Source organism: Arachis ipaensis, chromosome B06, assembly GCF_000816755.2.
Source record: "Arachis ipaensis cultivar K30076 chromosome B06, Araip1.1, whole genome shotgun sequence".
NCBI classification, from domain to species: Eukaryota; Viridiplantae; Streptophyta; class Magnoliopsida; order Fabales; family Fabaceae; genus Arachis; species Arachis ipaensis.
The window spans coordinates 40,981,050-40,989,121 of NC_029790.2; positions in this window are offsets into that span (position 1 = coordinate 40,981,050).

Below are 8,072 nucleotides of genomic sequence, written 5' to 3' on the forward strand. Positions count from 1 at the left end.
TCCCTTGGACTTTCAACATCTCCTAAATCTTCAACCACTTCTTCCTTTTCTTCAATGATTATAGGTTCCTCTAGTTGCTCCAATACAAAATTTGACTCCTCTTTCTCCACCGAATTTTCCAATTTCACCTTCATACTTTGCTCTTCTTTTGACTTTTCACATGTGGTCACAGAAGTACCTTGAGTATTCAAGCATTGGTGGGCTAAAGTGTGCACCACCTTGGTCAAATTGGTCATAAACTCAAGTGTATCCCGCTTCATGGCTTCTTGTCCTTGGAGTAACAAAGTGAGAGAATCGTCCATTGGGGCTTGTGGTGGGTAGGAAGGTTCGTTGTTTTGGAGAGAGAGTTCATAATAGGAAGGTGGTTCTTTTTGGTAAGGTTGTGGAGATTGCGTGTATTGAGGTGGTTCTTGGTAGTGATCTTGATAGGGTGGTGGTTCTAAGGGCTCTTGCTCATAATGGTCATAAGAATATGGTAGGGGTGGTTGGTTATATGAGGGGTAGGGATCATAGGAAGGTGCTTGGTATGGGAAGGCTTGTGAGAATGGTTGAGGTTCATGTTGAGGGTGAGAGTCATAGGCATATGGTGGTGGTGCTTGGAAGTCACAAGGTGATTCACCATAGCCATTGGATTGGTATGCATCATAGAATGGCTCTTCTTCATAGTGCGTTGGTGGAGGTTGTTGCCATGAAGATTGATCATATGCATATGGCTCCTCCCACCTTTGGTCATCCCATTCTTGATACACATCTTCATTATAGTCCTCATTTCCTACAACATGTTGATAACCAAACTCATAGCCAAGGTGAGAATTCATGATAGCAAGAAGAAAATGAAAACAAAATCAAATAAGAGGCAAGAAAATTAAATCCTAAAACTAGGAGGAGCTAACAAAAGCAAACATATTCACACTATTCACATATATACAATAACCAATAACATAACACCATTGCAATTCCCCGGCAGCCAGGCACATGTTGCATTAGTGAGGTCATGTGCCCTTATCGACGCGTTCGCGCACAGTACGCGTGCGCGTCCCTGGCTAATTCTGCGATGTGCGTGCGAGCGCCTTGTGCGCGTGCGCGTGCATGGCTGACTTTGCTTCTTTGACTTTTTATGCTTCTCTCCACTTGTATGCTTCCTTCCTTGCTTCCTTTGATCCATACCTAGCCTATTTCAATCCTGGAATTACTAGCAAACACATCAGGGCATCTTATGGAATCAAAGAAGAACTAGAATTCACCAAAATAAGGCTTAAAAAGCATGTTTTTACACTTAAGCACAAATATAGGAGAGATAACAAAATCATGCTAATTCCTAGGCTAAATGTGACAAAAGGTTATCAAAATACTCTAAATTCAATGCAAAACAAACCGTCAAATTGGGGTTTGTCACCAAGGATTCAACTTGAGATTTTTATTTTATTTTTCTGCTTAAGGCTAGTAATGTGGTTATAGAACAAGAGGGGATTAAAAAGCTCAAGGGGGCTAACAAGGGTGATGTAAAAGGTAGGCTAAATTGGGATAAGTGAGGAAAAATTCAAATGATGGCCTCAATCATCTCTTGGTATGTATCCATATTCTATATTGGACATATAGATTAAAACAAACTAAGGATCATCAGAATGAAAAAGAAGGGCAAAACACACAGGAATGAAATTTATAGTTTGAATGTAACCATACAATTAAGCTTAAAACTCACAGGCTGTGTGTTCTCCAGCTCAAAAATCATATATCAGTTATGTATGTCATGCAAGTAGAAATCAAGAGTTCCCATTATTCTCAATGTAAATATTAGGGTGGCTTTTAAAATCTTAGTGTTCTTCCTTGATGAAATGTTGTTAACTAACTAACATGTAATGCTATATATATAAGGTGTGTGGATTGTTTTAATTTACCAAAGTTTCTAGTTTACTCCTTTTTATTTTCAATTAAACTAAACTAATATGTGCTAAAAGGGTAAACTATACTAATGAATCCACATATTCTATAACTAATAAGTTTAGAATTGCAAACTAAACTAAATGTCTAAGATATAAACTAAAGTGCAAAATGCGGAAATAAAGTAAAAATACAGCAAAAGAACAATGTGTAAGTACTGAAAAATAAAAATAAAAATAAAAATACACAAAATAAACAAAATAAGATAGAAGAGTCTGTAGTGGTTCACCAAAAATATTTGCCAGAGATGGTGACCTCCCCACACTTAAAATATAGCATCGTCCTTGATGCTCACTCAAGCTGGGTGTGAAGGAGCGTCATCACCGGAAGGATGTGCTGCTGGTGTCTCTGTGGTAGGCTGAATATCTGCAGGCTGGATAAGTGTAGGAGGATCGGTCTGCTGCAATGGAGGCTCTGACTGTAGAGGAATCTCAGGGTCTGCGGCCTGGATCTGGCGTGGCTCCTCATGCTGTGGCGCAGCCTGCTCTGATCCTGCCTGCTCAACCTGGGCATGTGTCTCCGCCTCATGGTCGCTCACCTCCGCCTCAGATGTATCGGAAGGGGTGTCAGGCTCGGAGGGGATGTCGCTGCCGGATCGGATCATCAACTTAAGGTGCTCATAGTGCCACTTTTTGCGACGCTCCGATCTCATATATCGCCGCTGGTTGTGGTGCTCCATCTGGTCTAGCTGCTGAAAAAGGCAGTGCACGAGGTGGTAAACGGGCTCTGAGGCAGGAGGAGGTGCAGTGGTGGTAGCTGGTGCAGCAGTGGATGAAGAAGGGGCAGCTGAAGGTGTGGCTGTCTCATCAGAAGCGGTGAGGAAAGGGGGTCTGTAGCCTAAAGCTTGAAACTTCCTGCTGTGAGGAATGATCTTCTTGCAGTCTGCAGCAGTCGGCTTTGCATCAGCCAGCTCCCAAGGCACGTCAACTCGGCGGCCTAGCTGGGTGATCACATAAGGAAAAAGAAGGGTGCCTCTGACATGGACCCTGGCCATGTAATGCCTGATGAAATGTGGAAGATACAGGTCCTTACCCTCCATCACACACCAGATGAGGGTGATCATAGCAGCGGGCATCTCTGTCTCATGAGTGCTCGGCATCACGTAGTTGCTCAGAATCAGGTGCCAGAGCCGAGCCTCATCATTCAGGTAAATCAGCTTGATTTCCTTAGGCATTGCTGTATTCTTTCCCATGACCCATGGGACAGTAGGATCAAGGGCTATTCTCTGCTTAACAGCATCCCAGTCAAATCTCATAAAGCGCATATCCTCTTCAGCCTTTTGGTAACCGTCAGGCTTATCTGACTTAGGCTGTAGGTGGAGGATGTCCTCAATAGCTTCCTCAGTGACCAAAATCTGTTTCCCTCTGAGGTGCACTGCATCCAGGGAAGTCTTGAAATAGTTGCAATAAAACTCTCTGACCCAGGAAGCATTGACCTCTGTCAAGTTTTGTTCCAAGAAGAACCAGCCTCTCTATTTTATCTGTTCGGAAGTGTACTGCTGTAGTTCTTCTGGAATTTTTAGAGTTCTTTCCAGGTACAGGTTTCTGGAAGTGGCAAACACGGGATACTTTAGCTCACAGTATCTGTTTGCAAATTTAACTGGATCTGTGGCAGTGAGGAGCTGGTCAGCCTTCTCCTGCGGGGTAAAGTGCTTTTTCCACTAGGAATCATCATGCAAAATGTCCAAGATGGTCATAGAGGATTTGCCTCTTTTCCTTTTGCCAGTAGTTGCTTTGCCTTTTCCTTTGCGTTGAGGGTCAGACATCCTGAAAAGCAGAAATTCCAGGATATAATTGAAGAACAAAAATAAGAAAACAAGTAGACAAATAGAATAATAGCAATATAAGCACATAGTGGCAAAAGAGCAAGAGAAGCATGAAATGAGTTGAAAAATATGTGCAATTTGGATTGTATACGAGTGAAAAAGTCTGAAAAGAAAAAAAATGCAATCCAAAATATATGATAAGCGGAATTCAAGTTAAATAGGAAAAACAATGATCATGCCCTGAGTTAGAAAGTTGAAGTAGTTAGGTTAAAAGCAAAAAGAGAAGTTAGAAAGTTAAAGGTGGTTAATAGGTGAAAAGGAAGTTAGAAAGTGAAAGCCGTGAGTTAGTCAAAGAAAGTTAAAGTGAGTGGCATGATAAATGTTTCCTAGGTAACAATAAATTCACAAATTTAAAGAATAATCAACTCATATTCGAGCAAAAATTTTAGTGTATTGATGATGATTCAAAAGGATAGAAAAGTTGCAAAACTAACATGAAATCATCAATAGTGCAAGTTATTAACTAGGGGATCAAAAGGAATAAGAATACTGGCCCGGGTAGTCATGAATTGGTTTGGTTGTAGCCAAGTAAGGCAAAATAGTAAGTTTCCAAACTCAATACATGAAAACAATTTGCAGAAAATTGGGCAGCATTCCGGCTAAAATTGGATGTTCCCGAGTAATAAACAGCAAGAAAAACAGTTCATATGAGATAAAAAGAAATGTTGCAAAGAGTCATAAACAATAGGAACAGTAAAGAACAGTCTTAACAGCAGTATGAAACATTAAAGAACAGCATATGAATAGTATTAACATCACAGCCAGATCAAAATTGCGAAATAGGTAAAATAAGTAACAAGAACAGCGCAAATATCAGGCCTAAATCCACTAACCACATCCTAGCTACCTAACCACCTAAAATCCACTACAAACATGCATCTCTAACTATCCTATTCTAAACAAAAATTGAAAAACTAACTATGGAATCGAAAAGAGGAATTGCAGTATGGCGGAACCTGGTGTGTAGAAGTACAAATGTATGGAACAGAGATGAGGGCGGAGAGGTGGTTGTGGTGACGCGGCGGTGCTAGGAGGGAGCACTGCGGCACGGTGGTGGAGCAGGGGCGGGGTGGAGGTTGGGGTTTGGGTTGGAGGAGGTGGGAGAAGAAGCAAGGAAGGGGCGAGGATTGTGGGGGCTGTGGTGGTGGGAGACGGCGGTCTGAGGTTGGCCGCGGTGGGGGGCAGTGGTGGAGGGGAGGAAGAGGGGAGGGAAGAGAAGAAGGGGAAAAAGAAGAGAGGGGGGTATAGGGGGCGCGACGGGTACGGTTTCACGTGGGTAAGGGGTTAGTATTTTTGAATCCACGCAAACGCGTAGAGCACGCGATCGCGTCACTATGATGAAATGGGTTCGACGCGGTCGCGTGATTGATGCAATCGTGTGGGTTGGGTAAAAGATGGGTGACGCGGACGCGTGAGGCACGCGACCGTGTCGCTGAAAAATTGTGCTAGACGCACACTTCCAGCGTCGTTTCAGTGCAACTCTCTATCTCCATTTAGGGGGCCATAATATCCACGCGACGCGGACGCGTCGCTCACGCTTTCGCGTGGGATGAGCGTTTTGCAAGTGACGCGTTCGCGTCAGGGATGCGAACGCGTGGGCCGTTTTGTGCTAAACGCACACCAGCCGCACGATTCTAGCCCAACTTTTTGGGCCTAGGATCTATACGCCGACTTCCTTCTCACGCCCACGCGTGGCCTGCGCGCTTGCGTGGGGTGATATTTTTTTTTTTTGAAGCCATTATGCAATTATGTAGTATGCAATGCTAATGCAAATGCTACGAATAATATCCAGGTTCAATGAAAATAAAACAATATGAAAATAAACAAAACGAAATAAAATTGAAACAGGAACGATCATACCATGGTGGGTTGTATCCCACCTAGCACTTTTAGTTAAAGTCCTTAAGTTGGACATTTGATGAGCTTCCTGTTATGTTGGCTTGTGCTTAAATTCATCCAGAAATCTCCACCAATGTTTGGAATGGCAACAGCCTCCGAGGTCCCAAACTAGGCATGTAAAGCTTTTGAGCAGCTTCAAACAGATTCTCAGGCTCCCGGGGTGACGAATGTCAGAATAGATTCCAGGATCCCAAACTTTGCTTTTAAATCCGCCTTTGTCTTGATCTATATTCCTCCATCTGGGCGGTTTAGAAATTGTATTCTCACCAAGATGACCAAGCGCCTTCCGAGACCTATTCAATTGAACTTGATACCAATCCGTGCACTTCGAATTGAAGCGTGGAACCTCATTAAACCTTGCACACCAGCTCTGAGTACGAGCCATTTCCCTCTTACTCTTAAAGCCGCAGAGAGCTCTAAGCTGGCCATCTGTTTCAAGCAAACCATATTCAAGTGGAAAAGTAATGATAAATGTTAAGGATTGTACCCACTTGAAGCTTGTATTAGGTGGTAATGGCCTTGGGATAGGTGTTTCTAGTGGTTCTGTAAGCTTTATGGTGTGCGAAATCGTGATCATTCCTTCCTTGGTAACGGCGCTAAAAACTCAATACGCACGTTCATGTTCTTAATTCTGTTTCACAACTTCATACAACTAACCAGCAAGTGCACTGGGTCGTCCAAGTAATAAACCTTACGTGAGTAAGGGTCGATCCCACAGAGATTGTTGGCTTGGAGCAAGCTATAGTCACCTTGTAAATCTCAGTCAGGCGGATTCAAATGTATTAAGAGATTATAGTGTACTAAAAGATAATTAAAATAGGATAGAGATACTTATGTAATTTATTGGTGAGAGTTTCAGATAAGCGTATAGAGATGCTTTCGTTCCTCTGAACCTCTGCTTTCCTGCTGTCTTCATCCAACCATTCCTACTCCTTTCCATGGTAAGCTGTATGTTAGGCATCACCGTTGTCAATGGCCACCTGTCCTCTCAGTGAAAATGGTCCAATACGCTATCACTGCATGGCTAATCATCTGTCGGTTCTCGATCATACTGGAATAGGATCCATTGATCCTTTTGCGTCTGTCACTACGCCCAGCACTCGCGAGTTTGAAGCTCGTCACGGTCATTCAATTCCTGAATCCTACTCGGAATACCACAGACAAGGTTTAGACTTTCCGGATTCTCAAGAATGGCCGTCCATGGGTTCTAACTTATACCACGAAGATACTAATAACTCGGACTCGGTCTCCTGTATTAGATATCCAAGAGATATCCATTCAATCTAAGGTAGAACGGAAGTGGTTGTCAGGCACGCATTCATAAGTTGAGAATGATGATGACTGTCATGATCATCACATCCATCATATTGAAGTGTGAATGAATATCTTAGAAGCAGAATAAGTTGAATTGAATAGAAAAACAGTAGTACTTTGCATTAATCTTTGAGGAACAGCAGAGCTCCACACCTTAAGCTATGGTGTGTAAAAACTCTACCGTTGAAAATACATAAGTGATGAAGGTTCAGGCATGGCCGAATGGCCAGCCCCCATAAAGGTCTAAGATAGCATAAAACTAATCAAAGAGAATGTAAATACAATAGTAAAAAGTCCTATTTATACTAAACTAGTTACTAGGGTTTACAGACATAAGTAAATGATGCAGAAATCCACTTATGGGACCCACTTGGTGTGTGCTTGGGCTGAGCATTGAGCTTTACACGTGTAGAGGTCTTTCTTGGAGTTGAACGCCAGTTTGTAACCTGTTTCTAGCGTTTGACTCCAGAATGTAGCATGGAACTGGCGTTCAACGCCAGTTTACGTCGTCCACTTTGAGTGCAGGGAGGTCAGAATCCAACAGCATCTGCAGTCCTTCTTCAACCTCTGAATCTAATTTTTGCTCAAGTCCCTCAATTTCAGCCAGAAAATACTGAAATCACAGAAAAACATACAAACTCATGGTAAAGTCCAGAAATGTGATTTTTATTTAAAAACTAATAAAAATATACTAAAAACTAACTAAATTATACTGAAAACTATGTAAAAACAATGCCAAAAAGCGTATAAATTATCCGCTCATCACAACACCAAACTTAAATTGTTGCTTGTCCGCAAGCAACTGAAAATAAAATAGGATAAAAAGAAGAGAATATACTATAAATTCCAAAATATCAATGAAACTTAGCTCCAATTAGATGAGCGGGACTTGTAGCTTTTTGTCTCTTGAATAGTTTTGGCATCTCACTTTATCCATTGAGGTTCAGAATGATTGGCATCTATAGGAACTTAGAATTCAGATAGTGTTATTGATTCTCCTAGTTCAGTATGTTGATTCTTGAACACAGCTACTTTATGAGTCTTGGCCGTGGCCCTAAGCACTCTGTTTTCCAGTATTACCACCGGATACATA